The 23568-nt window shown below is 42.0% G+C and overlaps 1 pseudogene across 1 annotated transcript; it reads left to right on the forward strand.

The window, feature by feature from the left end:
* The first annotated feature begins 880 nt into the window (after positions 1–880).
* On the forward strand, positions 881–2248 carry LOC307094704 (neugrin-like; annotated as a pseudogene). The gene is made up of 3 exons: positions 881–895; positions 1092–1250; positions 1544–2248. The product of its transcript is annotated as a neugrin-like (transcript).
* Positions 2249–23568: the final 21320 nt, after the last annotated feature.

Consider the following 23568-nt stretch of genomic DNA (forward strand, 5'->3'; position numbering starts at 1 on the left):
GAATGAAAGTAAAACTCCTCGTGCAAAATCCACACCTCATCTCTCTGTTGCCTTTAGATCCCAAACAGGCCCGGGTTTTCCTAAGCCTCCAGGCTCAGCCCCACCACCGTGTCCTTACAAAGTGGCATTGCAGCCTGTGGCCCTCTTCCCCCCTTTACACCCTGTGTCACCCAGAGGCGACTCACTGTTCTGGAGGCGGCTTCCTGGGCTGCAGTGACTGAGAGGCGCCAGTCCCCTAGGCTGGGGGTTCAATGGGGTCAGACTGAAAGAACGCGGTAAGCAGAGAGGAGTCTGGGAGGCGCGGAGGCCCCAATCCCGGCCTTTTGGTGCTCAACAAGCTTCAGACACACCCTGCACAGCAAGGACGCTGCCTCCTGGGGCTCTCCTACTCACCACGAGTGGGCTGAAGCCTGTGAGTCCTGGGAGAAACTGAAGAGGTCAAAATGCCCGCCAGGAGGAGGAAGGCGAAGTCCCGCCCTAACCGGATGCACAGACACAAAGTGCCCTTTAGCTCCGCCTACGTGATCGCATTCCTTTCTGGGTAAGGTAGTTTTCCCAAATACTAAGGGGAGGGCTAGCATCCCAGCCAATGACATTGGTGAATAAAGGTGATGTGGTTCAGCAAGTGGCCCTGGGGAAGGAGGACATGGGGCCAGAGGCCTGGCTAACTGGAACAGACTGGAAGATCTCCCAGGAGAGGGGTGTGGGGAGAACCGGGAGAGATCCTGCAAAGAATACATGTATATGCACAGGCAAAAAATGGAGATATCTATAATATTATCAACGATCAAAAATACATATTAACTTTTTAAAAAAATATATAATATAGCCCGGCTGGTGTTGCTCAATGGTTGCGCACTGACCTATGATCCTTGAGGTCATGGTTCTACTCCTGGTCAGGGAACATGCATGGGTTTTAGGTTCAATTCTCAGTTGGGTGAGGGTGGGGACGTGTAACAGGCAGATAATTAGTGATTCTCTCTCATCATTGATTCATTTATCTCCCCCCTTCCTTCCTCTTTCTTAAATCAATAAAAATATTTTTAAAGTATATACATAGGTTTCAGGCTGAAAGCAGTTGGGTCAATAAGGCACTTGCTCTGAGTCTCCTGTTCAGGGCGCGAGTCCGTGCTGTGGTCACTCGCAGTGGGTTCGGGACACAGGGGTGGCAGGTCCGGGACCTACCGGCCGCGAGCCGGACCAGATTCCGACTGGGATGCAGAGGAGCGGGAGCCTCAGGAGGTGGAGAGGTACCGGCTCCTTCCCAGGCCCTCGGCCTGAAGCAGGGCCTTGCTTCTTCCCTGATCAGAGGCGCAGGAGCAGGTGTTCACTCCTTTGGGACCAGGGTCCCTTCGCCGGGAACGTATGTCATCGCCGTTTAGAGAGCTCAGCTTGCCTTGCTCAGGGGCTGCTGTTGTGGGTGTTAGATTTCCGGGGCAATGAACAAAGAGAGGAGGGCTGGGCGCTCCCTGATTTAGTCCAGAGGCTTCAACCACCCATGTTGCTCCCACGCATAGCTTCTGTCATTGGTTCTCTCCCCCAGCACCCCAAGACGACAGAAAAAAAGCCATCCTGTTCCAGAAAATTCAGGGGCAAATGGAGCCACGAGGGGCCCCGCCCAGGACTCTGACCAGGGAAGCCAGGGAGCAAATCCGGTATTTACATGAAGAATTTCCAGAGTCCTGCTCAGTTCCCAGATTGGCTGAAGGCTTGGATGTTATCTCCAATGTGATCAGAAGGGTTATAAAAAGCAAGTTTGTACCCACATTGGAGAAGAAACTGAAGCAGGATCAAAAAGTCCTTCAGAAAGCTGGGCCTGCCCACTCGCTCGCCAGCTTCCAGGCCCTGGGGATACCTGGGAGCTGCTTTCTGCAGGCCGCCCTGTGTCAGGAGCTGAAGCCTCATCCCAAGGCCACAGTCACAGCACAGCTTTGAGAGTGACAGAACCCAATACTCAGAGTAGAAACACACCGAGGAGACAGAAGGGAAGGAATAAAGGAGTCCAGAGCCTGGAGAAGGAAAGCTTTGTGCCTGTTGCTGCAGCCCAAGGTCAGCATAGAGAGCTGCAGAAGTTCTCCATCAGTGGTGGTGAGGGTGCCAGAGGCACTGACAGAGGTGGATTGCCAAGTGCAAAGGAGCTGGAAGCATTGAAGGCACGAGAACTGGGTGAGCAGAACTTCAGCAGCAAGGTGTTCAGAGGAGGCGAGAGTTCTTTGACGACAACGGGAACTTCCTGTACAGAATTTGAACTGGAGCCTGGCTGGTGGAGGTGTCATGTAAAACAAAGCTGAGCGAGCATATTTGAGCTGCCTGGATTTCTGTGTGTGGATTGTCCACCTTGGAAATGATGAGCCTGAAAATGGGAGGAGCTGCTTGGATTTCAGTCTGACAAGGGACAGTGAACTTCACAGAAGAGATGTATATGCGGGCAGCGTGAATAACAGGCTAGGTGTAGTCTAGCTCATGGATCAAGGCTCCTGGTCTGACCATGTGGCTATTCAGTACTCACCCTACTTGCTTAGGCTTTCTATGTGTCAAAACCAGCCTGTGTCACATATGTTAGGAGTTTGTTGTCTTTACAATATGTGTGTGGGAGGAATTGCAAAGTTTTCCTTCTGACATCATTTACTTCTTGATTAATGAACACTAACAGTTCTGGAGCTGCTTATTCAATTGGTTGTATTCATTTTGTGCAAAGTAAAGTGAAATGCAGCAAAAAAAAAAGAGTATATACATATATGCATAGTCCATGGACATAGACAATAATGTCCTGAGTGCCTAGAAATGGTGGGGGCAGGGTAGAGGGAGGCAAAGGGGGATGAGGTTGGGGGAAATTCGGTCTATTTGTAATAGAGTCAACAATAAAAAAGATAGTTTGCCCACATGGCATGGCTCAGTGGTTGGGCATGGACCCATGAAACAAGGTATCTCTGGTTGGATTCCAAGTCAGGGCACATGCCTAGGTTGGAGAGCTCCATCCCTGTAGGGGGCATGCAGGAGAGAGCTGATCAATGATTCTCTCTCATCATTGATGTTTCTCTGTCTCCTTCTCTCTCTAAAAAAAAATCAATGAAAAAAGAATAGTGTTAAAATTGATTTGATTCAACAATACCCATTTGAGTGAAGACCATCACGTTTTCTCCCAGGTCCTCTAAGCAAAATCATGCCTTGGTCTGTTTTGTAGAAGATGTCCCAGGCATAACTGTGTTTAGGAACAGGAAGCAGTGTGGAGCAGGTCGACCTCACCTTTGTCTGTAGTGTTAGAGTTCATTACTTTATGTTAGAAAATATTTCAAAAAAAAAAAAAAAAGAAAAAGAAAATATTTCACTGCACGAGTTCAGAAGATTTTGAGGGTACATTAATTGAAACTGGGGATAATGAAAAAATGTAGGCCTTAAGATAGCACAGGAAACAGCAGAGAGATAGAACAGGAAACAGCAGGCTCCTTTGACTCTCTAGAAACATTGTGGGAAATTAATGAGCCAAAGTGAAACTGCTGTTAGCTCACGGGGCATTCAGAGTAAAGGAGGCCTTGAACGCAGATTCAGGGGTTAGGCCAGGATGAGCTGCCACTGCTCATTGCTACCCTGGTTGCAGGTTGCGTGGGATCCCTGAAAATCTTAGGAGAGGCGGGGAAGTGTGGTTCAGTGGTTGAGTGTTAACCTATGACCCTATAGGTCACTGATCAATTCCTGGTCAGGACACATGCTCAGGTGGTGGGCTGGATTCATATTGTGGTGCATGCAGGAGGCAGCCTATCAGTGATTCTCTCTCATCATTCATCTTTCTCTCTAAATATATATCCTCCCTCCCTTCCTCACTGAAATCAATAAAATTATATTTTTGAATGTATATTTAAATCAATTATACCTACATCAAAGTTTTAAAAAAATAATTAAAACTTGCCACTTCCCATTATTTTACTATTTTATTATGAATGTTCTCGAGTATATTTGTACCTACCACATCAGCATGTTGGAAATAAAATATAATGATGTGCTACTGAAATATCCTAGCAGGCTCATGTTCTGTGCCAACATTTTGTCATTTTGAAATTGATCATGATGAGAGTATTTACCACCAGGAACATTGACAAATAGTACAAATCTTAACTTCACTTAATTTACTATTGAATATTTTGACTTGAAATAAATGGTGGAGAATGTTAGCAACATAAATTTAACTTAAAAGTGTATCATTCAAGTGGGCATTAAATTGTGCATAAGATAAAATGTGAGAAAAATAATTTTCCTTCCAGTATTCAAAACATATAGTTCCAAAAGGAAAAGAAATCAGTTGAGTCCTTAAGGAATAGGTGAAGTGAATAGAGATGTCTTAGATTCAGAACTGTCCTCTTATTGATTAAATCCCGAATTCATTTTAAAAATTGCAAGAGTTTCAGACCAGACCTTTCAATAAAAGAGATAAAGACAGTGTAGATAAATGCATAAAGAAATGCTCACCCTAAAAATTTCCTATGGAAATGCATTAACAAAAAACAAGTTTATACTGATTTTTGGGCCTACAATTTAAAAATATTAAAGATAGCATGTGTTTACAGGAATAAAGAAAAAGTAGAATTTTCATTAGTGTGTGTTTCTGGGAAGGCAAAGGAAATGAGCATTTGAGATCACAGTTTTGCATATCGTCATATGCAAAACACGTACCTACACTGTAACATTTAGATAAGTAAAACATACATTTATATAAAGAACTGAACACAGTATTTCCAGAAAATTTATTTATAATAACCTAAATCAGGAAATAACAAAAACCATAGAAAGATCAATAAAGTGATAATACACAGAACATAATACTACTCAGCAATAAAAAATAACATTTCACATAAGCATTAGTGTTCAATCTCAAAATAACTGTGTAGCATGACAGAGACCAATATTGTTAAAGAATGAACACCTTATAGTGTTTCAAATTTTATGAAAAATGTGAACTACTCTTGTAAAGGAAGGAAAAATCAATGAATGCATTTAGGGTGAGGAAGGCAGAAGACAGATTATAAAAGGCAGGAGGAAAATATAGGGTGGAGTAATGTAGCTTTAGAGTTGTATGAAAATTGATTCAATAATAAATAATAATAGAAGTACAAACTATTCCCTGGCCATTGTACTTAAGTTGGTTGATCAACATGCCTTGCCATGAAAGGTCACTGATTCCATGCCAGAAAAGGGAACATACTTGGATGGATGCCCTGTACGTGGCATACAGGAGGCATCTATTTGATGTTTCTTATATCACCATTCATCTCCCTCTCTCTCTCTCTCTCTCTCTCTCTCTCTCTCTCTCTCTCTCCATTTCTTTTTTTAAAAATCAATGAGCATATTTTAAATATATAAAATACTTATTTAAAATAGAGAATAAGCTCTTTGTTTTATAAACTCACTTCTGTAACTCTGCTTTTGCCCTAAACTGTATATGGATGAGAGATACATTTATTTCACATGTGACGGTTTCACAGTTTCATCCATTTGTCCAAGCTCAACAAATGGTGCACATTAGAAAAGTGTATTTTGTTGCCTGTCAGTTATAAATATACCTAAATAAAGCCTTAAAAAGTGCTTCCAATGAAGACCTAGATATCTCTGTCTTGCTAGAAAATTACAATGACAACCCTATATGGGCTCTACCATCTCTCTCCTAATTTCCTGGGAGGACCAGCCTTGCCTCATTGGCAGCAAATATTGCAAGCAGTGAAGACTATTGCCATCGGAATCAACAAGGATGTTGACTGGTTACAAAGACACATCCTTGGATTGAGTACAGGATTATCCTTCCTCTAGCTTTGAGATCTTGCTGATCAGAAAACCTTGAGGTGAATGCCCAAGATGGTCCAGGGGAATCCAAAAAATTTTGAGATTATTTTTTCTTCCAATGACTTCAGCCACAGGAAAGTTTTGGAAGCCCTGAGAATGTCTGTCTGCAAAGATCACAAAGCCACAGACCATTGATCATTTGTGGAATACAATCATAAGAGGCACTTTTCATCTAATGCAATCTTTCCCACTCACTATGAGTAAAGTGATTATGTCCTAGAGGTGGTTCCATTTAAATCTCAGAGTCATACAAAAGATGACACCAGGGTATGAAATTTCATACATCATGTCACATGGCTCCTTTCCAGTATGTGGGGAAGAATTCCCCTAAACATTGTTGAAAATTATGTGATACACACTGTGACAAGAGACTATAAATAATTTTGTCCACAGAAACACAACAAAGGCGTCCTTTCCAGGGTGACCATTGACTTCAGCAATAATAGAGGCACCAGGCTGCAAATTAGAACTACAAAGTCATGCAGACAATTTTCAAGGCATTGGACAGCAATTCAGAAAAGCCAATATGGGACAAACAGTGCTTTTCTGCCATTATTATGTGCCTGCAAAAGCGCAGAAAGTTTGGGACCCCATCATATCTGTTCACCTCTCCATGCTGAGAGATCACAACTTTCCTTTCTAGTCATCCAAGGCAGTGAATATAACCCCCAAAATTAAAGGTACAAAAGAAAAAAACACCTTTACTGAAAGATCATAAACCAGAACAGAGGACAGCAAGTGGTTTGTAAGTTGGTGAATTAGAACCTGAAACAAGTCATTACAGCATAATGTGACAACCACAATGTCCCTGACAGAGGTAGCAATTTTTACCTGAGAGTGGGTGCTCTGAATGAAACCTGCGTCAGGTGTATTCCCTAGTCAGAGATAAAGGAATGCAGATACTGCCAAGAGCTCAGAGTAACCATAATGTTCTCAAGAACAAGAGAGAATACAGAATACATTTCCCCTGAGCACACAGGGGTTGTGACTGATGCACACTCTTGAGGTGAGCCCGGTGTTAGAGGTGAAATCTCTTCAGCCACAAATACTTGCTATGACATCAATCGGTTAGTAGGTGTGTGCATGTTAGCAAGTGCTGCGAGTGTCCCACCTTTGGCCTCCAGTTGCGAATGTCTCCCTCACGACCCAAATGGTTCAGGGTTCAGGTTCATGGTTCGGTTTCTGGAGGAGGCCGCACACAAATGAAAGAGACTAGAAAATAATAATTTGGCAATATTGGGGGCCAGGCAGAAGCCCAACTCAAGGGGGAGGACTCCCTTTGCCCTGGCCTTGCAATCCCTTTTATTTAGGTTTGGGATCCACCCATAGCCAGTAATAGCCAATCAGCAAGGATTTACATAAGATTAACAGGTGGAAATTGCTTCAGCTACCATTGTCTCAACTAGACAGTGAGTGGTTGGCTCTGGCCTTCCGGGTTCCTTGTCCACAGCTCTCTGCTAGTGAGGACAATGGGCGGCTTCTGACAAAGTGCAATGCAGCTCCTTCAAACCTCAGTTGTATCTGAAACTTACGATGAATCTAGCAGAGTGTATGTTCCATTAAAAGGAATTTAAATTCACGTAAATGTGGCACAAAGAATCTCCTTCAGTGTTATTAATTTAAGAGGGAAAAAAAATAAAGCATTCCCTGCACTATTTTTCCAGTTACATTTTCTGCACCTCTCCCAGGAGCAAGTAGTGATAGTCCCTTTCTTTGTTATCCACACAAGCCAGAAACCTCTCTTTAATTTTACACCCAAAGGAGCAATGGTTTGATTTTGTGTTATACAAAAGGGAAGCTGGGTGGAGACCCCTGTGTAATTATACTTCCTTGCCCCACCCATGGTCCTCCTGGATGACCAAGGTGTTTGGTATTATTGGTGACTACATTAGGCGGGGGATCAGCCCACGTAAGGGCTCTTACCCATGAAGGGTCAGGAACATAAGTCCAAAATACTTCCCCATTTGCCCCAGGTAATATTACCATACAGCTGATGACTGCTAGCATGGAAAGAAAGACGTTCTCAGGCATTCTTGGGATTCTGGTTACCTCACAATTTCTTTTCTATATTTTTAATTTTTATTATAATTTTTTTACACATGTGTCCTTATTCCCCCATTAGAAATTGACAGTCAGTTTGAAATGGAATTGTCATGGCCTAGAACAAAGCATATCCTTACATGATATTATTCTACAATGTCATTATAATTTTTCCCAGATTTGTATTAATCCCATTACCTATAATAGTACCTCACACCCTTGGGAATCAATAAAAAATCATCTTTTTGGTGCTTGGAGACAAAGGTAACACATCTCTTGATATTTTAGAATTACAACAGCATAATGTACAATTATCCCAAACAAACTTACAAACTAATTTTTTGAATGTCTGGCAGCAATTTAAAAAGGACATGAAAGGATTTAATCCCTTCCATTGTGTAGAGGGCCCCCTGGGAAGGCACCTGAGCAATTTATATTGGCCCCTCTTGCCCTTTTGGCCAAGAGGGACCCTCTTCTCACACTCCAATTGCCCATAGCTGTTGCCTGAGCTTTCTGTTCATGCTGAGGTTGAAGCCTCGTGGTGGCTGGTACCATGGATCTGTCTCTTACCCAGTGGGGTGAGCTGGGCCCTCCCTGGAGAAGAAACCTGGGTTCCCCAACATACGTGATCAGTGCCTGGGCCTCACCAGCAGGCGAGGGGATCCAAAGGCAGGTTCTGGGTGTGGAGGCCATAGGGTCATAGGCTACCAAGGAGACAGAAATGAACCTAACATCACCCTGCTTGGCCCCGGAGGATGGCTGGTTAGCCAGAGACAGGTAAGATTCCTCAGGAAAGGAACAACCTAAGACAGGCACAGGCCATCAGGAGAGAACTTGGGGGTCAACAGAGGTGGGGCACAGACCCTCGCCCTCCCAACTTTGCAGGGGTCTGAATCCTCACCCCTTCTGAGGGAGGTCTCCTGCCCCAATGGCTGCTTCGCTTCCCATGCCCAGCTCAAATCCGGACCCAGGTAACAGACAGAGACTTTACCGACAGCAGCTGCCCTCTCACTGCCACAAGACTTGTTTAAGTTGTCTAGTACCCATGGTGTGGGGAAGTGGGTTTTTGATATCTAAATCCAGCCTAGCACCAGGAATGCTCAGCGCCTACTCAAGAAGGCAAATAATCCTTTCCACTAATATTTACACGGTAAAATAAGATTGTTATTAGAGTATTAAATTTGACAGTAAAATAGTAGTCAAGTTCTCAGACTAATTTAAATTGGCTAATTGAAATAAGTGAATATTCTAGAAAAATTAATGGTACTGGACAAAAAGCTGTTCCTAAAGTGTTAACTAAAATTTTTATTGGTAGTTCATCTCATAGTAACATGTAATGAACCTAAAGCAGTCATATTTTAGTGCAAAAAATTAAAATTTAAAAGCTATCAAGACTACATTATAAAATTTTCAAAAGCCTCCTAATATTTAAATCAAAAAGGGGGAATAGTTGAAGAATATCATGTAAGGAAAAATATCCTGTAAGTAAATTACATCTAGAAAATTTTTACTTTAGAAAATTAACTTTCATTTGTAATGCTAACAGCAAGACACCCATGAAAAACATACGTGATGTCAAAACAAGCCAATGGAAAATCATTAGGGCAAAAAATGAAAAAAGATCCCAAGTCAAATTTATAGAAAAGATTCCTTTATTAACTTTTGGTGGAGAATATGTTTGTATATTTTCAGAAAACAACTCCAAGACCATGTGTATTCCTGCAACAGAGAGGAATTGACAGGACTGCTCCAGCCATGAAGACAGAAGAGAAAAAGTCCAGAGATGAAAGACGCGGACGACGCCTTTCCATACTAGCAGTCAGCAGCTGTGCGTCACTGCAGGTTGTCCAGAACCAAACCAGAGCGGGTCGGACCTGCATTACCACCATTTGTCCACCATCCAGAACTGAAATATCATTGCTGACACGTACACCTAAGAAACTGTTTGACATTGAAATTGGGACTCAAAAGAACTGTTGGCCCAGAAAGAAACTCACTACAGACTGATTCATTTGGCTCTCAGCATAACCATTATTGCTTGTCTCATTTTCGGTTCTTATAAGTATATTTCTAGTATCACATGATCTCACTCATCTAGGGGAAACATCAACAACAGAAACTGATGAACAAAAACAGACCTGGAGACAGGGAAGCCTCGATGAGATGGTCAAACCTCAGAGGGAAGATAGGGGAGGATGGGGGTAAAGGGGAGAGATCAACCAAAGGACTTGTATGCATGCATATAAGCATAACCAGTGGTCACAGACAACAGGGGGGTGGGGGCATGCGTGGGGAGGGGTTTGGGATGGGAAGGGGGGGGATTAAGACACATATGTGATACCTTAATCAATAAAGAAATTAAAAATAAATAAATAAATAAAATTAAAAAAATTTACAACATGATTGCTAAAAAAAAGAAGAAAAAAAAAAGATTTTTTCCAGGGTGAACTCCAATGTGTATAAGCTTGCTAGTTTTGTAGCTAAAAGATTTTCTACATTCACCCCTCATGAGATCGTTCCCCAGTGTGACTTCCATGGTGTTCCATGAGTTTAGATCCATGGTTACAGGTCTTCCCAAAATCACTACATTCACATCGCTTTTCTCTAGTGTTAACTCTCTTGTGGTTAAGGGCTGAATATGGCACCTAAAAGACTCCCCCCGACACACACACAGTTTAAATTGTTTGTTTGTGACGCTCCTTCCACAGATACACTCTGCTCAGAAGTTGCCACCTTATCTTCCATTCTATGACAAAAACCTAAAAAGACAAAATGATAAGGAAATGAATGTTGACTGTAGTACCATGGGATGATCTGATACAAACCTGTATTCTACATAATACAGTTTCCATGCAATTGTCTGAAAGTAAGTGGCGAACAGGCAAGTTTAATAAGAGGTTCCAGTGTCCCTAGGTCCATGGACTAGAACAAATGTAAGACAGTCCCAGGACACCGTTATTTCAGGGGTGATGAGATTAGGCAGGCAGGCAGAGTGGTTAGGGGTGATCAGGCATGCCGGGGAGCAGTTAGGGGCATCAGGCAGACAGGCAGAGGGGTTAGCGGTGATCACACAGGCAGGCAGGTGAGTGGTTAGGAAGTCAGCATTTCCGAGTTGCTGTGTATGTCCCACATCCTGCGTGGTTCAGGGTTCAGGCTCTGTAAGAGGGGCCACACGCAAATGAAAGAGACAAGACAAGAAATAATAATTTTGAAATATTGGGGGACCAGGCGGGAGCCCAAATCAAGAGGAAGGACTCTGCTTGGGCTCCAGCCTTGCCATCCTTTATTCAATTTGGGTTACATCTATAGCCCTTAGGCAGGCAATTTCCAGTGACAGGCAGACTATCTTATCAGTAGGTATTTACATGACTGTGTGGTAGGGAAGTTGCTTTAGCTACCAGAGTCTGGACTAAATAGTGGGTGTACAGCCCTGAACTTTGCTAGAGATCACAGGTCACCAGCCTTCCAGGTTCCTTGTCCTCACCTCTCTGCTAGTGAAGACAATGGTCAGCTTCCCCCATATTACAATAGGGATGCTTGACTGCCAGTTTAGGCCCAATTGGGTCTTACTGGCAGTCGGACATCCCCTGAGGGGTCCTGGGTTGCGAAAGAGTGCAGGCCAGACTGAGGCATCCCACTCCCCACTACCCTGCATGCGCGGATTTTGTGAACTGGACCTCTAGTAAAATACAATGATTTTCTACTGAAATATCTTACCATATCCTTATTCAGTGCCATCATTTTGGCAGGTTGAAACTCACCAGAATGATGGTATTTACATGAGGGAAATTAACAAAGATTATGAACTTAGACTTCACTTAATGTATTATTGAATGCTTAGACTAATAAAAGAGTGGTGTAGAATGTTAACCATGCATATAAAACCTGTAAGTATAAGTTACATGTGGGTTTAAATTGTACATAGAAGAAAAATTGAGAAAATCAGTTTCCTTACAGTATTCAAAACCTATGGTTCCATATAGCAAAGAAGTAGGTTGAGTTATAGAGGAATGAGTGAAATTCAAATAGATTGTGAACTATCCTCATATTGGTTAAAATAATAGATTATTTTAAAATAGGCAAAAATTCTGAGCCAACATTTTTTAAAATATATTTTATTGATTTTTTACAGAGAGGAAGGGAGAGGGACAGAGAGTTAGAAACATCGATGAGAGAGAAACATAGATCAGCTGCCTCCTGCACACCCCCACTGGGGATGTGCCTGCAACCAAGGTACATGCCCATGACTGGAAACGAACCTGGGACCCTCCAGTCCACAGGCCAACAATCTATCCACTGAGCCAAACCGGTCAGGGCCTGAGCCAACATTTTAACAAAGGAGATAAAGACAATATAAATAAATGTATGAAAAAATGCTCACAATCAAAAATTCTTATGGAATAGAATTAAATCAAAAGCAATTTCACATGTAGGCAATTCCAGGCCTACTATTTAAAAAGATTAACCACCAAATGTGATACCAGTGTTAAACAAAACTGGAATTTTTATATACTGTGTCTGGGTGGGAAGGCAAAGTGCATGACAACTTTAGATCACAGTTCTGCTAATGTGAAACATTAACCTAGAATGCAAATGTTTGATTAGTAAAAGATCTGTCTATAAAAATAACTAAATGCAAATATTCCAAACATATTTATTTAAAATACCCCAAATCTGGAAATAACCAATTTTATAGAGAGATCAATAGATGAAGTTGCTATCCATAGAATATTACTCAGCAATAAAACAAATTCAATAGTCATGTAGGCATTTGTATTGGATCTCAAAATATCTGTCATTAAGGAAATCAGTATTTGTAAAAAAAAATTACACACCTTATAGTGCATATAAAATTATGAAAAATATGAACTAATCGAATGTAAAAGATGGAAAATGAATGATTGCATGAAAGACAGGAAATGTCAGAAAGATTGATTATAAACAGACAGGAGAAAATGTAGAGTGTGGGGAATGTAAGACTAGAGTTGTGGGTATGAGAAATAACATATAAGAATACCAGAATAAACTTTGTTTTCACTGTGTGCCTCAGCTGGATGGGTGTCACCCAGTACACTGAAACATCCTGGTTCAATTACAGGCAGTGCACAGCTCCACATGGGTCCCTAGTAAGGGCTGTGCAGGAGGGAGATCATGTATGTTTATCTCTCTCTCCCCTTCCCTCCTCTTTTCATAAAAAAAAATTAAATGAAATGTATCCTATATAATAAAAGCCTAATGTGCAAATTGACCATCACTCCATCACAAAAGATGGCTGCCACCTTATGGAAAAAGATGGCTGCCCGCATGTGTACACAATATGGCCTCCACAAGATGGCCAGCATGGGAGGGCAGTTTTGGGCAATCAGGCCAGCAGGGGAGGGCCCAGGCCTAAAGGGAAGGGCTGTTAAGGGCATCAGGCAGAATATGTTCACCACTTACTTTCAGACAATTGCATGGAGATAGTGTATTATGTAGAATACAGGTTTGTATCAGATCATCCCATGGTACCACAGTCAACATTTATTTCCTTATGAATCAGGCCTGCAGGGGAGGGCAGTTGGTGGCGACCAGGCCTGCAGAGGAGGGCAGTTGGAGGGATAAGGCCAGCAGGGAAAGGAAGTTGGGGCGGGGCAGCACTGAAGGAAAGGGCAGTTGGGGGTGACCCGGCCAGCAGGGGAGGGCCAGTAGGGGCAAGCAGGCTGGTAGGGGAGGGCAGTTAGGGGCAAACAGGTCGTCAGGGGGAAGGCTGTTAGTGGTGATCAGGCCGAAAAGGGAGGGCAGTTAAGGGTGAATGGGCCAACAGGGGATGGCAGTTGGGGGTCACCAGGTCGGCAGGGGAGGACAGGTAGGGGCAATTGGGCCAGCAGGGGGGCAGTTAGGCATCACTCAGGCTGGCAGCAGCGTGGTTCAGGGGTGATCAGGCTGGCAGGCTGAAGTGGTTAGGGGAAATCAGGCAGGCAAGTGGTTGGGAGCTAGCATTCCTGGATTGTGAGAGGGCAGTCAGACATCCCTAGAAGGGTCCCAGATTGGAGAGGGTGTGGCTGGGCTGAGGGACACTCAGCCCCCACCAGTGCACAAATTTCATGCATCGGGCCTCTAGTTTTTAATAATATTTTTAAAAGCACAAGTGTTGTGGTTTGTGTACTCACAACTGAAAGTTTACTTTTGTCACACCTTGAATATACTGACAGATAAGATGTCACCTGTGGTGGTTTCACAGCTTTATCTCTAGGTCAAGGCTAATGAAAAAACACACATTACAAAATGTACTTTCTTGCATGTCAGTGCTCATTTCCTGAGGAACAGCTTTGCCTCCGCGGTAGCAAATATTGGCAAGCAGTGAAGACTACTGCCATGGGAACTAACAGGAAGGCTTAATGGTTACAAATGACACAGCTTGGGGCTGACTACAGGATTATCCTTCCTCTATTGAGAAATTACCTTGAGGTGAACACCATAGAGACCAAGGGAATTCACAGAACTATTAAATTGTTTTCTCTGTCAATGACTTCAGCTACAGAGAAAAGTTTTGGAGGTCTGGAGAATGTCTATACACAAAGGTCACACAAGCGACAGGACCAGGAATGTTTGTGGATTTACGTTCAAAACAGACACATTCCATCTAATTTACTGCAGTCTCTCCCATCACAATGAATACAGTGTTTCTATCTCAATAGTAGTTTAACCTCAGAGTCTTAAAACAAATGTCAGAAGACTATGAAATTTTGTGCTTCATGGCACATGGCTCCTTTACAGTATGTGGGGAGGAGTTCCCCAAAACATTTCTGAGACTTATGTAATCCACACTGTGAACAGAGAACATAATTCCTATTGTTCACAGGACAGCAAATTCCTCCTCTTCTGGTGATCACTAATCTCACCAATAACCAAGGTACCAGGATGGAAATTAAAACCACAAAGCCATGCCATTTTTCTTTTAAGGCCTTGGGCAGCAATGCAAAATAAGCCGGTATTGGACAGAGTGATTTTCCGCCATCATGCTCTCCCTTCACAAGCACTGAAGGTTTAACACCCCCCCTCCCCCCAGTATCTATTCACATCCACATGCTGACAGATCACAACAGTGCTTTCGAAATATGGTAGGAAGTGAATAGAACCAACAAAATGAATGGTACATCAGCAAAAATCCTTTACTGAGATGTCATAAACCAGAGCCGGAGGTGTTGAGATTGGTGAAATAGAATCTAAGCCAATCATCACAGCTTAATGTGAGAACCACCTTAGAGATACTACCTCTTTGCTGCAGGTGGGTATTCTGGACAAACCCTGAGTCAGGCCCATTCCCTAGTAAGAGAGGAAGGAATGAAGATCCTGCCAAGAGTTCAGAGTATTTATTATTTATTTATTTATTTAATTTTAAATCTGAGACTTTATTTAAGTTTTGTCAGCTCTTCCTTTATAAAAAAGAATTTTTCTTATTTATTTCAGAGAGGAAGGGAGAAATAGAGAGAGATAGGAACATCAATGATGAGAGGGAATCATTGATCAGCTTCCACCTGCATGCAACCCACTGGGGATTGAGCCCACAACCCCAGCATGTGCCCTTGACCAGAATCAAACCCAGGATGCTTCTGTCTGCAGGCAAACACTTTATCTATTGTGCCAAACTGGCTAGAGTGTGTTCAGACTATTTAGAATTTATTCAAGCACAATTGAGAATTCAGGGTTTTTTACTGATTCACACTGTACAGCTGAGTTAGGTGGTAGAGGTGAAATCACTTTCAGCCATAAACCCTCACAGTGACATCAATCACATAGTAGACCTGGGCGGGATAGCCAATGTAAGGAGCTCCTTAAAACCTCTCTTGTACCTGAAACTCATGAGGAATCTAGCAGTGTGTATGTCCTAATAAAAAGGGATCATATTTAGGCAAGTGTGTATCATAGACTCTCCTTCAGTGTTGTTTTTCTGGGTAAGGAAAAAGAAAGATTCCTTAAACATTTAAGGCTTTTTTCCACTGTGAAGTCTCAGGTGTCTTATAAGGCTATATTTTTGGGTAAATGATTTCCCACAATCTGTACACTCATAATTTTTCTACAGTGTGGATTCTCTGATGTTGAATTAGGATGGAACTATTACTAAAGGACTTCCCACAATCTGTATATTTATATGGTTTTTCTCAAGTGTGAACTTGCTGGTGCTCATTGACATCAGACTTACATCTGAAAGATTTTGTACAATCACTACAACGCATAAGGCTTTTCTGCACTGTGAATTCTCTGATGGCGAATGAGGTTAGATCTAGCACGGAAGGATTTTCCACAACCTGTACACCCATATGGCTTTTCTCCAGTGTGAACTCGCTGGTGATTATTGACAGAAGACTTATATCTGAAGGACTTGCCACATTCAGTACACTTATAAGGCTTTTCTCCAGTGTGAATTCTCTGATGTTGAATGAGTTTAGAACTCTGACTGAAGGACTTCTCACAATCTGTACATTCATATGGCTTTTCTCCAGTGTGAACTCGCTGGTGTTTATTGGCCTCAGACTTACTTTTGAAGGACTTTCCACATTCACTACACTTATAAGGCTTTTCTCCAGTATGAATTCTCTGATGTTGAATGAGGGTAGAACTCTGACTGAAGGACTTCCCACAATCCGTACACTCATATGGCTTTTCTCCAGTGTGAATTCTCTGATGTTGAATGAGTTTAGAACTCTGACTGAAGGACCTATCACAATCTGTACATTCATATGGCTTTTCTCCAGTGTGAACTCGCTGGTGTTTATTGACAGCAGACTTATATCTGAAGGACTTCCCACATTCACTACACTTATAAGGCTTTTCTCCAGTGTGAACTCGCTGGTGTTTATTGATATTAGACTTACTTCTGAAGGACTTCCCACATTCACTACACTTATAAGGCTTTTCTCCAGTGTGAATTATCTGATGTTGAAAGAGAGTACACCTCTGACTGAAGGACTTCCCACAATCCATACACTCATATGGCTTTTCTCCAGTGTGAATTCGCTGGTGTTTATTGATATTAGACTTACTTATGAAGGACTTCCCACATTCACTACACTTATAAGGCTTTTCTCCAGTGAGAACTCTCTGATGTTTAATGAGGGTAGAACTCTGACTGAAGGACTTCCCACAATCCGTACACTCAGATGGCTTTTCTCCATTGTGAAGTCTCATATGTTGAATGAGGTTAAAGATTTGTCTGAAAACTTTACTACATGTGTCACATTCATAAATCAGTTCTCCAGAACAGACACCCTGACATTCAACAACTTTCTGTTTCTGGCTGGCATCTATTTCACAATCAGACCACTGGTGATGACTTTTTCCACTGAGATATTCTTGTGACATCTCACTGCCACTGTTTGGTTCTTCAGTGATCTGAGAGGCCCAAGGCTGGAGAAGCACTGAGGGAGATTGGATGTCTTTCCCACCTTCACTGATGTTTGAAGGCACCAATGATAAGTAGAATCTGCACCTGGTCACAAATGAAGGCCTGTCCATAGCTTCTTTCCAGGAGGTCTCTCCACTGACATCCTTCTGTTGGTGGTGAGGGTTTGCACTGAAACAGAAGTCTCTCACACATGCGTCACTAAAGAAGCGATAGTGCTCAAAGTATTCTGCTTGTGACTCAGTCAGGTGCAAAATATCTTTTAACACTGAGAAACACTCCTTACAGAAATGTGACTTCTGTGTTGCTGGAGCTGTCTTAGAAGCCCTGACATGTGACTCTCCTTGTACAGAAACACTCGGATCAGAACAGGCCTCCTCATCATCCTTTTTATGCCAACAACCTGAAAACAGAAAAAAGGTGAGGAAATGAATGATGACTGTGGTGACAGGGGAAGTTCTATTACAAAGTGTGTGTCCCATGACACCGGGCTGCATGCAATTTTCAGAAAAGAAGAGATGTGAAGGAGGAATTAATAAGAGGCTTCTGTGAAGTTCTGGGGATCTGCAGATCACAAGAGAAGGAAGACTACACTGGGAATATGACACAAAGATGGCAATCACCACAGGGAAGAGAGGTAAGATTTCCAGCCCTTCTGTAGGCTAACAGTGTTCATAGGGCTTGTCTGCAGGTGATATAAACAAACTCTGAAGAATTTTGCTTATGTCTTATTCCAGGAAAAATTCAATAAATGAGTAGCTGGTGTTTGAAACCTACTTAAGCATGTATGTGCACTTCATAACACATGTGTAAGTCAATGTTAAAGAATACTGCAGAAGCACAATGCAGAGGAACAGGTGATGTAAAAATGCCACAAATGTGAACATAGCCCAAAGCTGTGCGGAAATGACATGTCAGAAAGAATAAAGTAGGTAAAAAGATTAGGTAGAAATGTGGTGTAGCCAGTGGCACTTTCATCTTATAACTGATGAAAATGAGATGGTTCCTGGTATGAAGGAGGGTCTTACAAGAACATCCCATAGTTCATGCAAGTAAAGACCATAATCTGGAACAGACAGTCACCCAGGAATTTAGCTATAAGACAGGGGCAGAAGTGGAAGCCAAGAATCTGAAAATAGTCACTCTCCCAGGAAGAGAAACAGCAGGTGGGATCAATTAAGCTGTCTGTGAGACCACTGACTCCCAGAATCTTCCTGCACTTGCTGAGGAAAATGTTGTAAGACAAATTTGTGGAGTCTATTGCTGAGGGCTCTCCACAGAGCTCAGCACTGACAGCCATAGGACATTTGAAAAGACAGTGAAGAATATTACAGAACCCATGGTCTGGCTGTGAGAGAGAGAGAGAGAGTGCTATACCTGGAAAATAAAGTAAGAGAGAACATCACTTTAGGATGCTGGAGAGATGTGAAGGTCTTACCTAGAGATGGTACAAGTGAAAACACTTCCAGCATCACATCGCAGTACAGAAGTCTCTGAGCCTCATCAAGAAGACCCCACTCATCCTGAGAGAAGGCAATGACCACATCCTCAAACTTCATATCCTGTCATAATGGGGACAATACAGCCCATGATCAGATTCTCTCCTAATATTCCAAGACTATCAAACCCTTAAACCACCACATCCATCTGCTCCCTCTATTCCCCACATCAGAGAAGAAAGCAGGCCTTAGTTCCATCAAAGTCAATCTTTCCATATCTTCCTACTGATGCAGTGTATTCCCACAACAATAAAGAGAGTTGAGTAGATAGAAGATACCTGTGTTCTGGGCCTCAATGTGAGTCCATTACCACATCTCAATAACAGTGTCAGGTGTTAGGGTAATGAGAGCTGTTGCACATAAAGGGAATGTGAGTGATTTGGCACTGGTCTTGTTAGGTCATATGCTTGTTGTCTCTCAATTTTCCCTCCAAGACACCAAAAAAGATTACATCACAATTCACCCTTCAGACTCCAAACCCAGATTGTTGAGGCCATTATATTTCACTACATCATTTTCCTTCACATAATTCTTTGAATCACACTCCTATCACACAGCTTCATTCCAATAGGCACAACTTCACTGGGAACACAAATATGTCATGACAAGGACAGGTTGTTTCCTAATTAGCTTCTTTTCAAAAATTCTAATTTATAACCTCTATAATGCATTTCCCTCTTATCGTCTCCCTTCCTCATACCAGTGGAGGTTTTCAAGCACAGGTGACACTGATGTATGCTATCTCATTCCACTTGATCACTGGGGCAGCCCTCAACAAGAAATGGCAGTTGAGTATATATATAATGTAAGCTCTTCATCTGGCATGTAGAACCACAACAACTTCTCTTTTCAGAAATTACCCTAAAATTCCCCATGTCATACCATCCAGCCCCCACCAGAAATGGACTCACACTTCTTTCATTCTTATGTTAACGTCAGGGCCCTGCAGCCATGAATTCACATACCCTCTCCAAGTGCACACCATTTTTTCTACCACACCTGTCTCACACCTGCACTCCCATATCCTAAGCACCCATAGTCATCTCCTAGGCCTCATATTCGTTATTGAGCAGGTAAGATCCAGAGAATGCCTAGAAAATTCAAACTGAGTGATGTACTACCTGTAATCTCATAGTTCTCAACCATAGAGGAAGTGTTGTGTCCTGCTCTGAAGGTCTCCATCCCTGATTGTTTTCTTTCCCTCCCACCTCACCTAATGTGAACCACATTAAATCTCAGATATTCAGAGCACACCTTCACTGTTACTGCACTTGACGTCTCTTCACCAGTCACAGCCTTTCATCACTTATGCCCTCTCTCTACCCCATGCCCAGTGAGTCTCAGAGATGACCACTCATGCCCCTATGCAATTCCACTGAACTGACTGTAACAACCCAGCCACAGCAATAGTAATCAAAAACAAACAAACAAACAACAACAACAAAAACGAAAACACACCTGGTAAGTGTTTAGAGAAGAAAATAAGCACCAACCACAGTCTCATATTGTTTGAAATATTCTTTGGCATCCAATTAGAAACAAACACACAAACAAACAAAGGTCATCTACAACTCTTATCTGGTCTATACATTTTCCACTACATTTAAGGAAGTCTTCCTATTGAAGTGCTCATCAGAATTCTAGATGCTTTTGCACTTCTCTCTCAAATACCCTAACGGGCCAAAAAATAAAATTTTTATATCTCCTATGAACATAACACTTCCTACTATGAATTTCTCCATCTGAGTTGATGGTGCTTTCATATACATTCAGGTGCTAAATCCACACCTAATGTCAACTCTGACTCTTACCTCTCTGTCTCTCTCAACCTCAACATTAGAAAATCCAGGTGGCCACACCTAAATCACTGATCCACAATGCAACTGCTACTGCCATCTCCACATCCACCATCATGAGCCAGTTAACATCACAACACCCAATGTATCACAGCTGCTTCCTTCCTAGTCTTTCTTCCTCCTCCCTCACAGGCATATTGTTCATCATGCTGCAGCCACCAGGAGTCTAATGAGACCTGGTTCAGAACACCTGCCACCACTGCTGCAAATCTGCCATACTCCTATCACCTGCAGAACAGACTTCCAAGTTGTCACAAAGCTCCTGTAGATCCTATTTTATCCCATTTTTACTACTTCCTTAAAAAAAAAAAAAAAATAGAGGATGCCTGCAAGTCCCCAAACTGGTTTGGTCTTTATTCCATGTGTTTACACATTCTGGGAGGACCCCACATGCTTCATTCCTCTAATTGCCAAAATCAGGGAGAACTTCATACAACCCTACATCTGGACTTAGGATTCTGGGCTTAGGAGCTCAGAGCAACTGCGAGGTGGTAAGTTCAGTTCGTGGTGCTGGCATTTTAAGAGGAGCAGCTGGGTCTCCAGCAGCCTGTGTGTTAACCCCAATCCACACTTGTTTTTAGTCTGTAGTTCTTACTGCCTGGAAGGGACTTCTTTCCCCAGCTCTGGAACCCTGTGCTAGGGCTCTGGTGTGGGGCTGGGACTCCTTGCTCCTCCAGCCGGCCTCTGCAGAGGCTATCTCCCTCTTGATTGAAAAAGTGGCACACCTGGGTGCCAGACCAGCCGGTTCCTCGCCTTCGCACCTCCTTCCAGTCTCAATGCACTTTCTTCTTTACCTCTCTAGTTGTAGTACTTCCACTCAGCCAGCTTTCCTGCATTTCTGGAAGATAGTTGTTCTGTATTTTAGTTGTAATTTTGATGTGGTTGTGGGAGGCAGCAAGTACAGGCGGTTACCTATGCCGCCATCTTGGTTCCTAATTCTTTATTGTTGAAAGAATTACTTATGTCCCATTTTCCACCCATTGACCTCTCCAGCTGAACCCTGTCCCCCCACCCTGACCTCCACACCCAATTGTCTCTGCCCATTGATTGTGCTTATATGTAAATAAGTTCTTTGGTTGATCTCTTATCCCCAAACCTCGCTCACCCTCTCACACCTTCCTTCTGAGGTTTGAAAGTCTCTTCCATGCTTTTATGTGTCTGGATCTATTTTTGTTCATCTGTTTTTGCTATTCATTATATTCCACAAATTATGAGATCATGTGATATTGATCTTTCTCTGACTGGCTTATTTTGCTTAGCATAATGCTCTTCAGGTAATAAATTCATTTTAAAAATTGTTAAAAGATTCTGAGCAGACATTTTAACAAATGTGATGAAGACAATGTGAATAAAAGTATGAAACAAATGCTCACCATCAAAAATTCTTAGTTATATAGAATTAAAACAAAAGTGAGATAATACTATACTCATTTATGGGATTAGTATTTAAAAAGATTAACCATCATATGTGCTGGCATAGTTACAGAAAAACTGGACTTTTCACTACTGTGGGTGGGTGGGAGGGCAAAGGAAATGACCATTTTAGGTCACAGTTCCACATATCTTACAATGTAAATCATTCACCTCAACAACAACAGTTTGATCAGTAAAACATGTATCTAGATAATGAACTGAATGAATTATGGCCAGCAGATTTCTCTATAATACCCCAAACATGAAAATAACAAAATATTAGACGCATAATTAAAGTAGCAATTCACAGTGCCTAATACTACTCAGCAATAAAACAACTATTCACATAAGCATTTGTGTTGAATCTCAAAATAACTATGTAACATGAAGAAAACCATTATTTGTTAAAGAGTACACACCTTATAGTGCCTATAAAATTATAAAAAATATGGACTAGTGTGTTGTAATGGAAGGAAAATCAATGCCTGCATGTAGGACTGGGTAAAGTAGAGATAAATTATAAAACGGCAGGAGGTAAATATAGGGTATGTCAAAAGTAGGTTTAGAGTTGTTGGTATGGAAAGTAATACAATAATAACAAATAATAGAAGAATTCACTATGCCCTGGCCAGTGTTGCTCAGTCAGTTAGGCATCGTCCCCTACACTTAAAGGTCACTTCATCATGTCAGAGCACATATTCTCTTCAAACCACAGTAGGGGAGGGCAGAAGGCATCAGATTAATATATGTCTCCCATGTAGATGTTTCTTTCTATGCCCCTCCCATCCATTCTCTCTAAATAAATCAATAAATGTAAAGTTTAAAATATTTTTTAAAAACAATAAACTGTGTTTTGGGTAAACCTATTTTTTCTCTACTTATCTACATTGGTGACAGATAAGTTTGTTTCATGTGTGACAACTTCACAGCTTTATATGTACACCAAAACTCACCAAATAGTACACATTAGAAAAGTGCAGTTTGTTGCATGTCAGTTCTCATATCCTGGGAGTAATAGCCTTGCCCCAGTTACAGCAAGTATTGGTAAGCAATTTAGACTATGACTATCAGAATCCACAGGAATGTTTACTGGTTACAAGACACATACTGGGATTGATTACAGGATTATCCTTCCACTACCTTTGAGTTCTTGTCTGTTGAGCATCAACCTTGAGGTGAACACCCTAGAGGCGCCAGCAGAATAGCAAAATTATAAGATTATTTTCTCTGCCAATGACTTCACCCACATAAAACAGTTATGGACGTCTTGAGAATGTCTGTAAACAAACATTACCCAAGCCACAGGCCCTGCAACATTTGTGGAAAACATTCAGAAGAGGCATTTTTCAACTAATTTACTGCAGTCTTTCCCACTCACGATTGAAACAGTGTTCCTGCCATAATTGTGGTTGCACCTAACCCTCAGATTCTTACAACAAATGACACCAGCCTATGAAATTTAGTACATCATGACATATGGCTCATTTGCTGAGACTTATGTCAGACATACTGTGAACAAAGAATATAATTCATATTGTTCACAGAA

This window comes from Cnephaeus nilssonii, assembly GCF_951640355.1.
Source record: "Cnephaeus nilssonii genome assembly, chromosome: 23".
NCBI lineage: Eukaryota > Metazoa > Chordata > Mammalia > Chiroptera > Vespertilionidae > Cnephaeus > Cnephaeus nilssonii.